This window comes from Pan troglodytes, chromosome 17, assembly GCF_028858775.2.
Source record: "Pan troglodytes isolate AG18354 chromosome 17, NHGRI_mPanTro3-v2.0_pri, whole genome shotgun sequence".
NCBI classification, from domain to species: Eukaryota; Metazoa; Chordata; class Mammalia; order Primates; family Hominidae; genus Pan; species Pan troglodytes.
This window is the reverse complement of record NC_072415.2, coordinates 75818610-75836712: the sequence shown is the minus strand read 5'-3', so window position 1 is coordinate 75836712 and position 18103 is coordinate 75818610. Positions and strand designations below refer to the sequence as shown.

At 37.7% G+C, this 18103-nt stretch overlaps 1 protein-coding gene across 2 annotated transcripts in view; it reads right to left on the bottom strand.

Annotated features, from left to right (window-relative positions):
• Window positions 1-18103, bottom strand: part of CDH7 (cadherin 7) — a 137228-nt gene that overhangs the window by 86924 nt on the left and 32201 nt on the right. The window lies entirely within an intron of this gene.

Genomic DNA, 18103 nt, shown 5'->3' with positions numbered 1-18103 from the left:
ATATTGTTTTTATTCTCAGAAAAAGTTCACAGTAATTCACTTGTGAGAAACAGCCATTCTAGGGGGTCACGGTCCATTTTCTTAGAGGCAGAGTGGCCCAATTGGAAGGTCAATGCAATTCCAATACCTGGAAGAAGCCCCAGGTATGGCTACTGAATCTCCATTCTGCTCCATGTTGTGCTGTCTTGATGGTGCTTGGGTCCCAGTTTATTCATCTGTTATAGATCCATATCTGTAAATGTACAATTGGCTTTGAATGTTGACGTGAGGATAAAATAAAAAGATGCATTTGGAAGTAATTTTGTAAAATGAAATTTTCCATCCATATTAACACATTTCCATATAGTGGTATAATATAATTATCTGCATTCCTTAGGGAAAACAGTCCTGCCTTGGAACCAAAAGGTCATAGATCTGTGCCTATGACATGGTTACTTAGAGCTTCATGTTCACCGACACAGATTTTTCATCAGGGACCAAAAGACAGCAACTCAAAGAAGCATTCTTTATTCCACACAGCTACATTCACTTCCCTAAAGAAAACCCCACTCATCCTATCTCTGATTGCTGTCTCCAGGCCAGATCCACAACTCTCACACAACTTAAGAAATCTGCCTACAGTCGAATCCTTAATGATCAAAATTGAAGCTGAGGCTTCATCCTCGCTTAGTGTAATTGTGAATGCTTCACGTTCTCTACTTGAGGGCTCGCCGGATAGGAGAGTACCTTGCTCTCTTAGTTGTAAACTCCATGATATAGGCCAGAAGCACTTAAAAGCAACCCCTGGAGAGGCTAACCTCTTTATCAAAAGAAGAACTTTTAATTTTACTTTTTAAAATGGGGCTGGTTGAGCAGAAAACGTCTATAACCAAGGCAAAAGTATCACCATTCAAAGTGAGGTATCGGTTTTTCTGAATTAAGATAAAAACAGAATTTGAGAGGAATGGCTTAGAAACTGTTATAGTCAGCTCACCAAATAATTTCATGTCTGTTGAACCCAAATACAATAAAATAATGGGAACTGATTTTTTCATCTAAGAAATTTATTTTTATTGCATTTTACAAAACTAGCATCCAGTGACAATAGTATAGTGTGTTCTTAAAAAACAAATGTGTGCACAAAAACACAACCAACAACAAAAAACCCCTTGGCCTTTCATCACAGGTCCATTGAGAAGCACTGGGCCCATGAATAAAAACCCTACATGAAAACTCTTTTGAATGCTTCTAGGCAAAAGTCCATCTAACACTTCTTCCCTGTCATAACATTAGAGATGACTGGAAGAAACTCACCACAATGAAGGCAGAGAGCAATCTGAGAGCTCATCCTTAAGACCTGCACAAATGTTTTGTACCTGGCATTTTGGAGAAGGTATGCATGTACGTGTCGCAGACGCCAATAGCATAAGGTGTTTGCAAACTATTTCTTGGAGTTGTCTGCACTACACTGCTTTGTCCATTAGAAAATACCAACAATAACAGCTAAAGCAATGGAAATAAAATTTTAGAGTCTGCATTTGGTTGAGGGGAGAAAATGTCAACACTTGTATCATCTAAAGAGAGAATTTTCTAAAGTATCTTTTCAATTCTGATATAAGAATAATATTTGTTCAATGTGGCCTAATGGAAGCCAATGCCTAGACAAAGATATGGACAAACACAGAACGTCAGCGATAACACAGAACAAGGAGGGCAAACTGAAAAGGAGCTAGCCAAGAAGAGGACAGATGGTGACTTAGCCATTCAACTCTTAAAGTTACTAACTAGATCTTGGTAAGGAGGCTCTGACTGTTAACTCTAAATCCATCAAAAGTGTGCATATACATTGCTATTTGGTAATATTTATTTAGAAAAGTTGGTCTCAATGATTCTCTCTTGGGTGTTTAGCATTTGTCTAGTTCATCCTTTCTAGCATCTTTGTAAAAATTACAGATTAAAAGTGTCCCTTTAGCTGTTATTTGAAGTACCACGTTAAAACTAGTATCATCTAGTGCACAGTAGCTATTATGTGGAATAGATGGATACAATTTGCATATCCCGATGCCTAAACTAGATTGTCCTGATAAATTGAATCTAGCCTGTTTGTTTCTTCATCTAAACACTCAACATATACTAATCACCTATTAAAAATAACTATGGACTATCTACTATATGTCTGGCTTATTGGGACTTGTGGATGAAAACCAGAAGGGGTAACAAGAGGGAGCCTAAAGTCTTGAATCAAGTAATCCCTGCCTTCATGAGCTTACAGTGGGGTATGCTATCAGTGTAGAAAGTTGAACAAATAATTGTAATTTTGGTGACCACACAAAAGCAAGAACACCAAGAAATCATATGGCAGGAAAACCAAGCTGAGCCCGGCGTTCAGGGAAGTGCTTTTTAAAGAAATGATATTTAAGTTGGGACAAAAAGGATGCTCCTAAGAGTTAGTTTCACAATGAAGGGGAGGAACTTGATTTCCAGGAATAGACTTGACTAAAAGATGAAATCAATTCCTTTCTAGAGATACTCTGACTGAGTAACACACAGAATCCACCAAGGTATAATACAGAATAATTAATTTTGGCATGAGATCTATAAAAAGAGGTCTTATCACATAAATATATTATAACCTATATTCTATAAACATCTATTTAAATAATTTAAAAAATTTTAAAGAGTATAGAATAGTTTATTCATCTTCTCCTACTATTTTGCTAATCACTTTATTATTTTGTGAAATTTAGTATGTAGGTTTCTAGTTTCTAACATCAAGTGGGATGTTGGTTAAAATGCAAATTTTTGAGCTCTGCCTGAGGTCTACAGAACTAGAATCTCTTTGATTTGGGACCAGAAATCTATTTTCAACCAGCACTCCAGGTCAGAAACACCACCAGCACACAAACCGGTTTTTATCAATAATATTGGTGCTGGAAATAGTTAATTACTTTTAAGTATATTGAATTTAAAATGCCTTCTAGAGTTGGCTGGCCCCGGTGGCTGACGGCTGTAATCCCAGCACTCCAGGAGGCTAAGGCGGGCGGATCACAAGGTCAGGAGATCGAGACCATCCTGGCTAACATGGTGAAACCCTGTCTCTATTAAAAATACAAAAAATAAGCCAGGCAAGGTGGCACGCACCTGTAGTCCCAGCTACTCGGGAGGCTGAGGCAGGAGAATCACTTGAACCTGGGAGATGGAGGTTGCAGTGAGCCAAGATCACACCACTTCACTCCAGCCTGGGCGACAGAATAAGACTTCGTCTCAAAAAAATAAAAAGTAAAAAGAAAATGTCTTCTAGAGTTGTTACATAAAATTTAATCTGTTTTGATTTGTTTTATATATTTTACTCAAAAGGGAACTGTCCTTTCTGTAACTAAAAATAGTACAGAAGAAAAAGTATGCAGTGTATATTTATGTACCCATAAAATAGCATGTGTTGATATATTTTTTATAGTGGCTATACTTAAATTCTAAATCACACGAAAACTATTTCAATCATTCATGAGAGAGAGAGGGCAAACAATTTCCTTTTTGCCATAGTTCATGTTTCAGGGAAACCCAAAAGAATGAGAAGCTAATTTGGGGAGTATTCACTGTGGGTATGTCACACAGCTTCTGGGGGTAAGTAGAACACTGAAGACCAAGAACCAAAGGATCAGAGTGGGATTGTACTTTTTTTTTTTTTGACACAGAGTCTCGCTCTGTCACCCAGGCTGCACTGCAGTGGCGAGATCTCAGCTCACTGCAAGCTCCGCCTCCTGGGTTCACGTCATTCTCCTGCCTCAGCCTCCCGAGTAGCTGGGACTACAGGCACCCGCCACCATGCCCGGCTAATTTTTGTGTTTTTAGTAGAGACGGGGTTTCACCTCTTTAGCCAGGATGGTCTCGATCTCCTGACCTCGTGATCCGCCCACCTCGGCCTCCCAAAGTGCTGGGATTACAGGCTTGAGCCACTGCACCCGGCCAGGATTGTCCTTCTTACCTCACTCCTATTGACTCACTGGGGGTTGATGTATGCTTCTCTTTCCTACAGCAGGGTGATCCTACCAGGTTCACAAGGTATGTCTGCCCCATTCTCTTGGGACTCCTGGCACCAAGGGACCAGCAGACTAGGACAAGTGTCACAATCCTTGTAGGTGTAACCTATCTTGATCATCAGGAGCAGGTGGGCTTCTCTTACCTAATGGGGGCTTCTGTTAGTGTCCGGGCACTAGAGTGTCTCTTGATGTTCTCTTGTCCATCTTAATGGCAAATGGACAAGTCAAAGAGCCTGTCCAAGGAGGAGTTGTAGATGAGAGGGATGTGATGAGTACCACTTGCAACCTGGAGATTCTTAATCTTCTTGTGAATTCCAGCAGGAAAGAGGGCCTAACATATGTATGCAGGAACTGTTTCCTGAACTTACCACATGAAGCAAGTGGATATGAGTGGTGCAAGGGGCTGACTCCAGGGCATGTCACGAAAGCCTCCCAGATCCCCTGCGTGCCTCACCAAATGAAACATTCGTGTGCTGGTGGCCAACACATCTCAGCTAAGTCCTTTCCAAAAATCATCCTCAGTTGAAGAGAGCCACCTTGACCAAAGATAACACATCTTTCTTAAGAACAGGCCACATCCAGTGATTGGCTGCTGTGAGCCTTTAAAGCTCCTCCTTTTCCCCTTAGCTCAAGACAACTATGAAGACCCTTCCCTACTCCTGACCTCCCCACAAGGTCAGCCAAGTCCTAGGCTGCTTTGCTCAACAACTTTTACTGCCCAATCCTATTTCCTTCTTTTCTCCCTCACAAGTGTTTATTCCAAGAATGCACACCAATAAATTCCCTATGGGTAAATCCCTGGTCCAGGTCTGTTTCTTATGCAACCTGACCTGCAGCATGCACACACATTTCCAACTCAGTAACTAATGAATCACAGAGCTTGGCTCCTTGGTACTCATGCATACCATGCTCTCTCCTTCAGAGGCACAGGTGACAGAGGGGAACATTTATGTCATTTGTTGAGAGATGTGTACTTGCTGATCAGAAGAAGCCACTGAAGCAAAGGCTGTCAAATGGCAAAATTCATAAAAGTTGTAGCCCCAGGCAGTGTGTCACTTGTTTCTTTCAGTAGATATCTGACATACTCTTATTTTTCCATGCTCTCAAATGCTTTGATTTATGGAAACTTCACACTGTGAATGGACCAATCCCAAGAGCATGAAGAATTCATTCTGGTGTTCTTTATTTGAGAAGAGAAAGAAGCAAAATTGCCTTAGCTCAGGGAAGCCAGCGACCCAGTTTGCATGCCCTCCTCCTCAGTTCTCTATGCCAAGGGTTGAGTATCTTATGTTCGCTCAAGTGCTGTGATGTTCAGACTACACTACTGAATAATTCAGTCAGAATATCCATCCATAGTCCCAGGCTATTTTATTTGTAAAATCTTCCTGGGTCAAACTACTACATACCCAAGGTAAGAGCCACTGGCCTAAAAAGAAGAGAGAAATACAGAGGAAGTTTGAGGTAAATGTTCTTCCATTGTACTATCATTTTGAAAGACAGAGGAGAAATAGGGTTATTAACTAGCTATAAAAGAGGGAAAATAAGCATGTCTGCAGAACGTTTGAAATAATTTGCTGAGAAGGTACAAATTTTTAAAAGCTTACCTCAAAAAGTCTCTGGTATAATTTCAATTTCAGAACACTAATGCTTCTAAATGAAAAACAAACCTGGTTCACATAACAAGACCCTCCATGGGATATGTAATTGTCTCTTCTAAAATAGAGCAGATATAAAGAATAATAAGACTATACTCTGCCCCAGGTGACCTAAGGACGCCTAAGAGAGGTTTTCTTCTCTAAGCAAAATATTATTTAGAAATAGACGAGGAAAACAAAGCCTCTTCTAAGCCCTCTTGGGGACTCATCTCTGCAACCAGAGAAACTCCCATCCCCTGCTTTCCTGCACACTAACAAACTTGACTGCAGTTGTTAAATCCCTAAGGATAAACATTTTCATAAAGAAATGTAATAAAATTGGCAGAAATCAATAGGAAGAAAAAGGGAAAAAAGAGAGTGAGGTGGAAGAAACAGGCAACGACCACAATAAAGTCAATAATTAGGCTGATGGGAGAATACGACATTCTCAAATAGCCATTAACATTATCCCATGGACTCTGGAAAGGCATATTGGTTTTCCTAGGAGAGACTGGCCATGATTTTGTTGTTGTTTTTGTTTTTGCATATTGGTTGCTCTGGTGTTAACAGGAGGCCACCACTAACACCACCTGGAGAGAGTGGACCACATCACGGAACTGAGGAACAGGCAAGGAAGAATCAGTAACACCATTGCTTGAGGAAGACTACTTTCTGCAAAATTTTGTTTAGCTTTTCAGCTGTTTAATTTCTGTTTAGATTTTTAAACTGTAATAGGTTTCCTATTTTCTTAACGGCTACATTTATTTCACAGTTTGACTCTTCACTCCTTCTGCCCAAATGAGTATCAAATATAGAAGTATATTTGATTATTTATTAATCCATAGAACTGGGATTCAAGATGAATCAAACAACCTCTTCAGCAACATAATTAGAATTGCTCAAGCGAGTCAGCATGATATTAAAACTGCTTCAAGCCTGTGTTATCCAACATGCATGACAGCCATGGGATTCGGGGTCTCGTGCCCCTGTGTCGCTCTGATGTTGGACAACCTGGGGCCATCGGTACTTTGTCTGATCTTTACTTTGTTCATCTACAAAATAGGTTGAACCAACGGGTCTTAAAGATCTCTTCTATTCCCGAAACTCTGTACATCTCGTCTAAATAAATGTGGGTAAACTACAATAATTAACACAGTCAATAAATATGTAGTAGCTACCTAATGTATATTGTACATCCCAGGAACTGCACAAGGCATGGGAGACTGAGGTCTGGGTGTGTAATGTTGCCTTATTTTAAAATAATTTATAACATCACACATAGGAATTTTGTACTTATGCCACCTTGGGAAAGTCAGGAGTGTTTTTAGAACATTTTCAGACTATTGTATCCAAAAAAAATTTATTCTATAATTTCAAAATGTCTATTTAGTAATGGCTTGTGGAAAAAAGGACATTGGATTATTTATTTCCAGATGCTTGGGAGTGACGATCTGTGTTTTCTTGTGTATACTAGCTTGCAATTTGATTAAGATAATTCAACAGAAGAAACTAAATTTTGAATTAAAAATCTATGTCAATAACATACACAAAATATCTTTAAAGGATATTATATTAGTCCATTCTCACACTGCCATGAAGAAATACCCGAGACTGGGTAATTTATTTATTTATTTATTTTAAAAAAGGTTTAATTGACTCACAGTTCTGCATGGCTGGGTAGGCTTCAGGAAACTTACGATCATGGTGGAAGGTACCTCTTCACAGGGGGGCAGGAGAGAGAATGAGGGCTAAGCGAAAGGGAGTGTCCCTTATAAAACTCAGATCTTGTGAGAACTCACTATCATGAGAACAGCATGGGGGAACTGCCTCCATGATTCAATTACCTCCCACTGGATCCCTCCCACGATATGAGGAGATCATGAGATTACAATTCAAGATGAGATCTGGGTGAGGACACAAAGCCAAACCATTTCAAGTGTGTCAATATAATATGTTACCTGAACATGCAATCTTCAGGACAAGTGCATTTATTTGAAAGGACATATTATGAATGGTACTTAATTATAATTTATCTAATATCATGCACAAATCCAATTAGTATCACAAATATACACACTAAGAGTGTTCATTTGCTCTTCATTTCTCTGAGATTTACAACGTTATACATTTTCTCTGTACTTCATCCTGTCACATTATAGATACATAGTTTAGATGTATTATTCTATTTCAATTTGAACTACCCAAAACTCCTTGCAGCAGTACTGGGATGATAATGATTTCCTGGTAGAAACCTGCTTCTGAGGGATATTATTATAGAGAAACATTCCTAGAGGGCATAATTTTGGATGGGTGTTTCCTCCCCTATTATCAATGTTGCTTCCATTAACTAAAACATCCTTTGATGTGGGGGGGAAAAAGTGCCAACTGAATCATCTTTCTTTTACATTGCTTGTAATTTTAAAAACATATCCTACAACGGAATGGACATGTGTCAAATATAAAAAAAATTAGTAATCATTGTTATGAGCTGACTCTGAACTTCTGTACTATGTGAAATGGGAACATTTTAGCAATGATGAAATTATGATGGAAAATTTCCTGGCACATTTGATCCATTCTAATTCAAAATCCCATCACTACTATTTCTCTGTTCCTTATACTACTTTACTTCCTATTTGCAACCCTGAATTTTATTCACTCCACTTCACAAATTGTTGTATAGCTCTTTTATTCAAATAATTAACAGCTAATATTTATTGAGCATAATTACGTGTCAGACACTGTGGTAAAGGGACCTTTAATTCTTCTGACAAAGTTTTGTGGTAGGCATTATCGTCCTAATTTTATACATGAGGAAACTATGATTAAGAGGATTCAGGCTTTCGCCCAAGTTTACACAATAATTTCACAGACTTGACTGCAGGTCTCCCCAACAACGAAGCCTGTATTCTCACCCCCCACACCGCCCTGAGTGTGCCCATTTCCACTCCCACCCATCTCCTCTCAGAAGAGATGACTTAGAAGAGCTTGGATTCTTTTATTTCCCCACACGAAAAATCCAACCATTATTAAGGCAAAAACATGAACTTAAAACAACTAAATTTTCAGGTTTTTTTTTTCTAACCCCTCCTTGTCCCTTACTCCCGAGCCCCAATTGGTTGTCAATTCACAATGTTCCATCTCCATAGCTCAATAACCTCCTTTCTCTTTGTCTCCACTCCACCCATTACTGCTCTGAATAAGGATGGTTTTATTTCTCACATAGATTAACAGCACAGCAATTTATACTTTGTATAGTAGAAAAGACTTGTAGATGTTTAAAAGGTCACCTAATCAACATCTCTAATCCATAGTATTACATCATTGTCATGTGCATCTTATTAAAACACATCGCTATTCTTCTCTGGAACAAAATCATCGACAGTTCCCTACAACTTTCCACATTAAAGATCAGTTTAGCATTCAATATGTTCAATGGTATGGTCTTATTGACTGTAATGTACACCATAATCTTATATACTACCACAAAAGAAAAAAAACTGTGTATTATCACTTTAAAATGTTATTTATCATAACAAGCATCCTGATTTTGGAAGGTAAAATGTGGAAAAAGATGCATCTTATAATTGATAGTATGTGCTATTTCTGATTCTTGTCTCCTACTTCCTACTTCTAATTCTCTATTCTTCTATATTCCCCCTTCTGCCCTGGGAATGCACCAGGCTTTGCAAAGCAACAATATAACACCCACAGCTTTCCTACAATCAAATGCATCAAGTTCAATAGCAAAATTATTCATATTCTGCACTCATCTAAAATAAAAATCAAGAAAAGCCAAATCAAAGTCTTACACTTTTCATGTGCTCCTTACGAGCACATGAAGTCATGAATATTATGTGTTGTTCAAAGAAACATGATGACAACAGCTTCAGTCAATGCCAGCATTTTGTTTATTACTGCTACTGCATGTGTTTTCTTCACAACTTCTAAGATTATCTTACTCTTATTTTCTTTACAAAATCAAGTCTCCTTTGCAATCACACTGAATGATAGGATACTTTGGTGATTAGTACAGTGTGATGAGATGTTCTAGGCAACTTATAATCACCACCATTAACAATAAATCTTACCTAATTTTTGAGATCCGATCTACAGACTTAGCTGTGATAATATTGTTTTACAGGCTTTTAATGCAGAGATAAATATTTCTGTTTTGTAATAAAATAGAAATAAAATGTATTTGCTGGAATTTGCTGGACTCTCTCTCTTTTTTTTTTTTTTTTTTTTTGAGACTGGGTGTCGCTGTTACCCTGGCTGGAGTACAGTGGCACTACAAGACTCCACCTCTCAGACTCAAGCAATCCTCCCACCACAGCCTGTGGAGAAGCTGAAATGACACACACGTGACACCACAACCAGCCAATTTTTATATTTTTTGTAGAGACAGGGTTTCGCCCCAGGCTGGTCTCAAACTTTTGAGCTCAAGTGGTCTGGCCACCTCAGCCTCCCAAAGTGCTGAGATTACAGGTGTGAGCCTCTGCGCCTGGCCTCAGAATTTTTTTTAGATTTATTTAGAAAAAAAATGTTTCATAAACTTTATGGGGTGGAGAGTGAGAAACTCACCTACTGCACACAAATGCTCAAGTTGTAAGAGATAATTACTAAATCTCCCAGTACAACTAAAGAAGAGTGAGATAAATCAGTAGCTGATGCTCCACGGAGTACAGCATCAAGGAAAATACATTAAACCCTCCAAGGCAGGGTCTCAGAGGTGGGACAGCCAAGGGCAGAATACCAGATGAGGATTTGTTAAGAGGGATGCTGTACTGCACTGCCCGCTGCCTCCCTTATCTTTAATAATGATTTTTAAAATGTTACAAAATGCTTGATGTAATTGGGTTTTTTATGGAAATTGGCAAAGAGTTGAGTTTTCATGCAGGCCTAACAGAATCAGCCTGCATGGATAAGAGGGCTTCTGGAGACTGGGTAACAACAGACAGAGTGAAGAGTGTTTTGATTTTTTTTTTTTTTTTCTTGTTTGCTTCTCTAGAGGGCACAGTGCTACAACATTAGAATGCAACTCTGTGGCCATGTAAAGAAAAAGCAAAAAAGCTGAAAACCTACTATTCCAGAACACAGTATTATCCACACACATATTACCTTAGAAGGAAGATACATAGATTCTTCTATCTGCATTGTCCTTTCTTAAATTATAAGGTGAAAACACTGTAAGGTAAAATGGCTAACACGCAGCCCTAGGGTGGAATATTGCCTGCTGCCTCACCTGCAAGCTTCTCTGAGGGAAATGACACGGGAACCTTTTCAAGGTTTACTTGTTTGATTCTTTACACTTGTACTCAACAGACATTGACCTCCTTTTGAGCCCTAGGGGCCTTATCAATTCACTCTTCCCGAGTACAGAAATCAGAAAACCCTCCTTTTTCCTTTACTTCTTCTCTTTCCCAAATTCTCTAAGATGTCTTCCCTATTTTGTCAGTCTTAAAAAAAAAAAAAAAAAAAAAAAAGACTGGCTGCAGCAGACATTCTGGGGCTCCATGGAGTATAGCTAGAACTTTTAAGAGCCATTTTTAAATGCAGAGAATGTCAGCCTCAGGGGCACTTAAGAAAAAGATCTAACATGCCCCTATGTGATAAATAGTTAATGTAGTTTTCAAACTTTAATGTCTGCGTACAGTATAAACACATTAGCGTACTAAGCAGAGAAAGTTTATTTAGTCAAAGGCCACTTAATTAAAAGCCAGAGATAGCCATTGAAAATAAAGGCCACAGAGAAACAGATGAAAGATAAGGATGATTGGAGAATACACACAACCATTACAGCAGAAGGAATTTAAACCAGACAAGTTGTATTTGTTTCCCCAATAATTCTGCCATATTCTAAAGAAATTATGAAACTAGGGACAGTGTTTACTGAACAGAATCCCAGAGTGAGCATCGCAGGATTACATACATTACGTCATGTGACAAGGCTCCTAAGAATTCTATCAGCCATTCTCTGTATCTTTAAAGAACAGAAAATAAGTCTTGACATAAGCTTGCTACACTGTAACATTATTGGACTAGTTCATGCACTGAGAATTCACAGCATCTGACATCAGATTAAACAGAGAATGGCCCAGAGTGGAATGGAGAGCATGGTCTGTGATCAAGGAGGTTTGACTCTACTGCTTATTAAACTTTCTCTCGGCTTAACTTTCCCATATGTACAAATGAACTAGTGATAACGATGCTTCCTCTACCTCATTTTTTAAAGACTCCAGTGAAATAATGTAAAACAACATAGCTTACAAACCACATAATATTACATAAAGGGAATTATGTTAGCGCTACTGGATTAAGAACATCACATAGAAAGAACAGGGTTTCAGATCAAACTGTGCTACTAATTTGTATGTAAAAATATACACAAAGAGCTGACCGATTAAATGTGTAACATTGCAACATACACAAACATGCACACATACGTAAACACACATACATGTACTCTCTGATGTTTCATGTTTCAAATGAAGATGCTAACCAAAGACTAAAAGACAGAGGTGTCATTTCTAATATTCAGATTAAATCATTCTTCAAATATTTTATAAATGTAAAGGAAAGTTGCCTCATAAGTAAAAATATTCACGAAATCTTTAAGTTAAACACTTTTTACATTTTTGAAAGCCCTTTTTGTAAGTAACGAGATTGTTTTTCTGTTCAAGGTGTCTAAATAATGTACCCTTACAAACACAGCAACTGTTCATAGGAATTTCATACTTTAGTGGGTCCATTTTAAACTAATCAATTACCTTTTGTTTGTTTGTTTTATTTTGTTTTGTTTTGAGACAGAGTTTCACTCTGTTGCCTAAGCTGGAGTGCAGTGATGCAATCTCGGCTTACTGCAACCTCTGCTTCCGTGGTTCAGGTGAGTCTCTTGCCTCAGCCTCCTGAGCTGCTGGGATTACAGGCGTGCAACACCACATCAGGCTAATTTTTGTATTTTTATTAGAGGCAGGATTTCACAATGTTAGCCAGGCTGGTCTTGGACTCCTGACCTCAAGTGATCCTCCCGCCTTGGCCTCCCAAAGTGCTGAGATTGCAGGCAATCAGTTACCTTTTATACAAAGTCTATAACAATGATTTTCCTATAAAGACTACTAAGACTACTTAATGTAGCATTTTTTAAAATAGTATTCCTGACTACTTGGGTGAACAGAAAAAGAGAATGAGGAGGAGAAAGAGAATATAAAAATCAGTGTATTGTAGAGTACTTATTCTTACACTTCACTCTCAAGGGGCCCTGTTAACAATCAAGCTTACAGTCTACTCTTCTTTATTGAGAGACACTAAATAATGCATGCTTCACCATCAACCAGGTTCAATTATTTTTCCCATATACCTCTATACTTAGGAATTTGACTATTTCATGCATGCACACCTCCACATAGATATCCCTCAGGCAACTTCTTTTTTTTTTTTTTTTGAGAGAGAGAGTCTTACTCTGTCGCCCAGGCTGGAGTGCAGTGGCGCGATCTTGGCTCACTGCAAACTCTGCCTCCTGGGTTCACGCCATTCTCCTGCCTCAGCACCTGGGACTACAGGCGCCCACTATCATGCCCGGCTAATTTTTTTGTATTTTTAGTAGAGGCAGGGTTTTACCATGTTAGCCAGGATGTTCTCGATCTTCTGACCTCGTGATCTGTCTGCCTTGGCCTCCCAAAGTGCTGGGATTACAGGTGTGAGCCACCGCGCCCAGCCTCCCTCAGGCAACTTCAAATTTAACATGGCCAAACTGCAACTTAATCTTATATATTGTACCTAGAGCCAGAAACAGTGGATTTGTCATTCATTGAATAGTACCTACTGTGTGAGAGGTCCCCTTGCTGGTGCTGTAAATGCAACAATGAGTAAGACACCTCCCCACCTCCTTTCCCTCTGCCTAGATGCCTCCTAAGATCCTCAACTCCATACTTAACTGTTAAACATCTCACAACTATTCTACTCTCCAAATAATTGTTATTTATCTGATCCTTTTAAATTCATCCATGACCATTTTTCAGTCCTCACCATATCCTGCCTGGAATAAACTCTCACCAACTTGGTTTTCTGTCTCCTGTCTTACCCACCATCCCAAATGTTACAGACTTTGACTGTAACAGAATTGATGTTTCTAAAATGCAAATTGGCTCAGAACCATCCTCAAACTTACCAAAAGACAAACAAAAACAAACAAAAAAAAACAAACAAAAAAATAGCACATGTATTAAACTTTCATCATGTGGCTGGCTGTTGCTGGTTGTCTTAGTTTTTATTTGTCCTATACTTTGGCCATGTGAATCAATTACAGACGCCTAAACAGATTGTATTTTCTCAAGTCTCCACGCCTTTGCATAAGCTGCTTCTTTTGAACAACAATATCTTTTTCTCTAGTCCCATTTATTTAGGAGTCACTTTCTCATCCTTCAAGGCTCAGCTGAAATATTACCTCCTCTTTAAAGACCTGCCTGATGTCCCAGGCTGATTTTGATACTCTTTCCTTAATCTCCCACTGCACATTAATAAAATTCACCAGCAAACAACACTGAGATTATATGTATGTTTCCTCATATTACAACCTGCAGGAAGGACAAGAATATTTCTTTGCATATTTAAAATCCCCAGTATGGCCACATGGGTGTACAAACTACATAAACTATAAATATTTGTTTAAAGAGTAAATTAATAAATATCCTTAAAAATCTTCATGATAATATAACTTTGTATAGGACCATTATAGACTACGTATTTCTTCTTGTGTTTTACACTTCCTTAACCCATAAGTTTGATTTTCAACTAGGCAAACTGTGTTAGCTATAGGTCAAATCTAAACTTGGGTAGGGCAGAACTGTACAGAATAGATTCTTATTGAAAGCTTTTACTCACTGGAAACTTTTTCATCTAAGCAAAAGCAGGTATAACTCTTTCCTTTTTTCCATTAAAAATATATAAAAATAGCATTCACTATTCTGTTCTTTGAACTGCACAAGTGTCTGGCAAGTGGCATCAGCAAAAAAGTCTATCTGGTCCACGAGGTGGTGTTTTCAGAAGGCTGCAGGTAGACAGAGGCTCAAGCAAATGCATTAGTTGAGCAAGCCGGCAGATGGCCCCTGTGATCTCTGCATCTGAAGTGATTATCTATAAACATACCTGCTCGCGCTACACAGCATGACTTGCAGCTACCAACATGAACTTTACACACCATGTGATACGTAGGGTCTTTCTTTTTCTTTCTCTCTCATTCCCTCTCTCTTTCTTTTAGAATTTCATATTTTTTATATGTTACTTAGGATGAGTAGATTAAAGCACTCAGAAGCCAACTATTTCAGTGATGATGACCACATATTTTTCCCTGTGTGCAAGACTTCTGTCTGTAAACTTAATTGATGATTTTAGACAGTAATGTAAAATTTGCTATGAATTTTAGTGGTGTGTCCTTGGTACATCCAGTCAGGATATTCATTTTAGCCCATGCTTTGCAAGCAACCAGTCCTGTGTCCAGAGCTGAACAGTTTAATAAGTTGTTCACCTGATAAACTTGAATCAATTCCTGATTATACAACCTTATTTTCAATGTGTGTTCAAATGAAGGACGGAATTCAGTAAAAATAGTGGGGAAAAAAAGATCCTTAGAGTTAATATATGTTTTTTCTCTTTGCCTAATATTTTAAGACATGATTTCAACACTTGATTTTAGTATGATTTAATCTGTTAAAAAGTAAATGGGATTTACTCTTCTCCACTCTTCACACTAACTGGTTACTCGCTTTCTCTTAAATTTCACCAACTTTTTCAGGAAATATATTACTCATATATCTACTGACTGAATAGTCCTGTTAGGCTCAGACTACTTAAAAATTGTAGTATTGTAGCTATGTTCACCTGTGTAATGTATTTTAAAAACACACACATCAGATCATCTGCTAGGTGCTGAGAACGCAAAATTGAGAGCAGCTCCTCTCTCACCCGAGAGAAGAGCAGTCCACTAAATGAGTAATCACAGCTCTGCCTTATGACTTTGCGGTTCCTGCCTTTATATATCTGGAAAGCCCATCCAGTCTTTCCTTGTGTAGAATTTAAAATCAAAGCAGCTCTAAATTTGTCCTTTTTCTGTCTGGACCCTCATTACTTAGACCAAATGTCCTGAAATTTAGATGAAGAATTCCTTAAAATGTGTTACTTGTATTTGGTAACTACTCTCCATCCTCCTGCTAGTAGGTAAACGCCTGTTGAATCTTGTAGAACGAGTGGCAAACGCTCAATAAATCCTTGTTAAATTAAATTGAACTGATGTCAAAATCATTTCCACCAGCAGGAGCAGCACCAACTATGGCAGCAACAGAAGCAATAATTTGGAACAGTGTATAACCACCCCCCAATCAAGTTCTAATAATCCTTCTTATATGTAGAAGGAATGTATGTTGCATAATTTGATAAATTTAAAACAATGAAATGTTTTGTCAGAAAAGCTCTTTCTACATATATATGAAATCTATTGAAATGTTAAAATAAATAATTTTCCATAAAAAGTTTCTGTTTCATGCCTGACTTTTTGGCTGCATGTGTCAACAAATGCTGCTAATGATAATGATCTTGAATCTGTTTTGGTGAAAACATATAAATATGTGACAGTCTTGTGTCAGGAAAAAAAAAAGTTTTCATTGATGGGCATGAAACTTAGGAAATAGATTGGGCCTAGTGATTTGCACCTATAATCCCAGCTATTAGGGGGGCTGAGGCCAGAGGATCATTTGATGCCAGGAGTTCGAGACCAGCCTGGGCAACATACCAAGACTCTGTCTCTAAAAACATAAATTTTGATTAATTAGCTGTGCATAGTGACATACACCTGTAGTCTCAGCTACTCAAGAGGCTGAGGCGGGATGATTGTTTGAGACCAGGAATTTGGGGCTTCAGTGAGCTATGACTGTACCACTGTACTCCTGCCTGGGCAACAAAGCAAGATCTTATCTCAAAGAAAAAATAAAAAGAGAAAGAGAGAGAGAGAAAAAGAAGCAGCCAAGGAAATTATCTCTGACTCAGAGAGTTATCAGAGTTATCATACCTCTTAAAGCTATCCTTTTACAACATCATTTTAAACAAGGGCTGAATCCCATCACAGACATTATATTAATATATTCAATTAAACATTATCAGTACAGATTTATGGTTTGCTATGCAGAGGTAGATTTACTCTGAAGCTAATGCAGGCTAAGATTTAGAGCCTCACACTTGCATAGGTTATTCTAAAGTCCAAGAACTGGGGGGGCGGTTGTGGGCTTAGGAATGTAATGATAATTTTGTAAAATGTCCAAAATAAATTTTTATGTTATTTGAAGCTTTAAAATCCATATATTTTATGTCAGCCTGAGACCCCACAAAACTCATATCTACCCTTGGTTATTACTTTAAATGTTAGGTATGCTTCTAATGTCATTTGTCAATGAAATCAAACTTAGCTTGAAAAAAAAAGTACTTTCTCATTGATCTCCCTGATATAATCAGGTACATTCAGTCTACAGACAGAAGCTTGAAAATATGTTAAATAATACAGTAAAAATTTCATTGTTATCCATTCATGTTACAACCATATTAATGGGCAGCTCTAACTCAGATCAATCACTACCATTTATTTATTCCGGGTAATATCTTGGGGCCTAGGGAACCAAAAGCTGCATGCTAATGTACGGGAAACACGCAGGTGCAATCAACACCACATGTATTTATAATGTGTTTTAAACTGAACATCCAGTATCCTAGTATAATATGCTGGTTAACGTATTCTACTGCTATATGTACTTTTACAAATTTTATTTCTTATGTTGAAAAGTTTAATTTTGTTTTAATTTTTGTGTTACTTTCTTAAGTAGAAAGGAACTCTTCTAAAGGAAAGAATTTTGCAACCATAATTTTCATGCTTTTTATTTGGCAATATCAAAATCAGAATAAAATTAATACTCCCTCCATAATGTATACAATGAACTCAAAACTAATGTCACTAGGAAAATAATATATATTAAGTTTCCCTAAACTCCATTAGATATTTTTTCATTGTTTTGTCACTTAGTTTTTTTTTCTTTTTTTCAAAGATTTTAGAGGTTTTCTCCTATATAAGTAATATCTACTGCATTGGGCAGAGCTGTCTTAGAATGCAGGCTAAGAATTTATTGTTAATGTACCTTCTACCAATAAAAGCTCTACGCTAAAGAATGTGATTCTTAAATGACCAGTATTTGCCTCAAAAATGACTCAATTAATTCCATGCTACAACTTTAACCAGACATATTTTTACTAAATTGTATTTAATGTTGTACATAACCTTATCTACAACACTGTCATCATATTCTAATAAAATGATACCATTTTCATGCTATCTCTACAGAACACTATGTGTCATATTTGTTCCCATTATTTGAGAATCGCCTAATAATATATATATGACATATATTATAT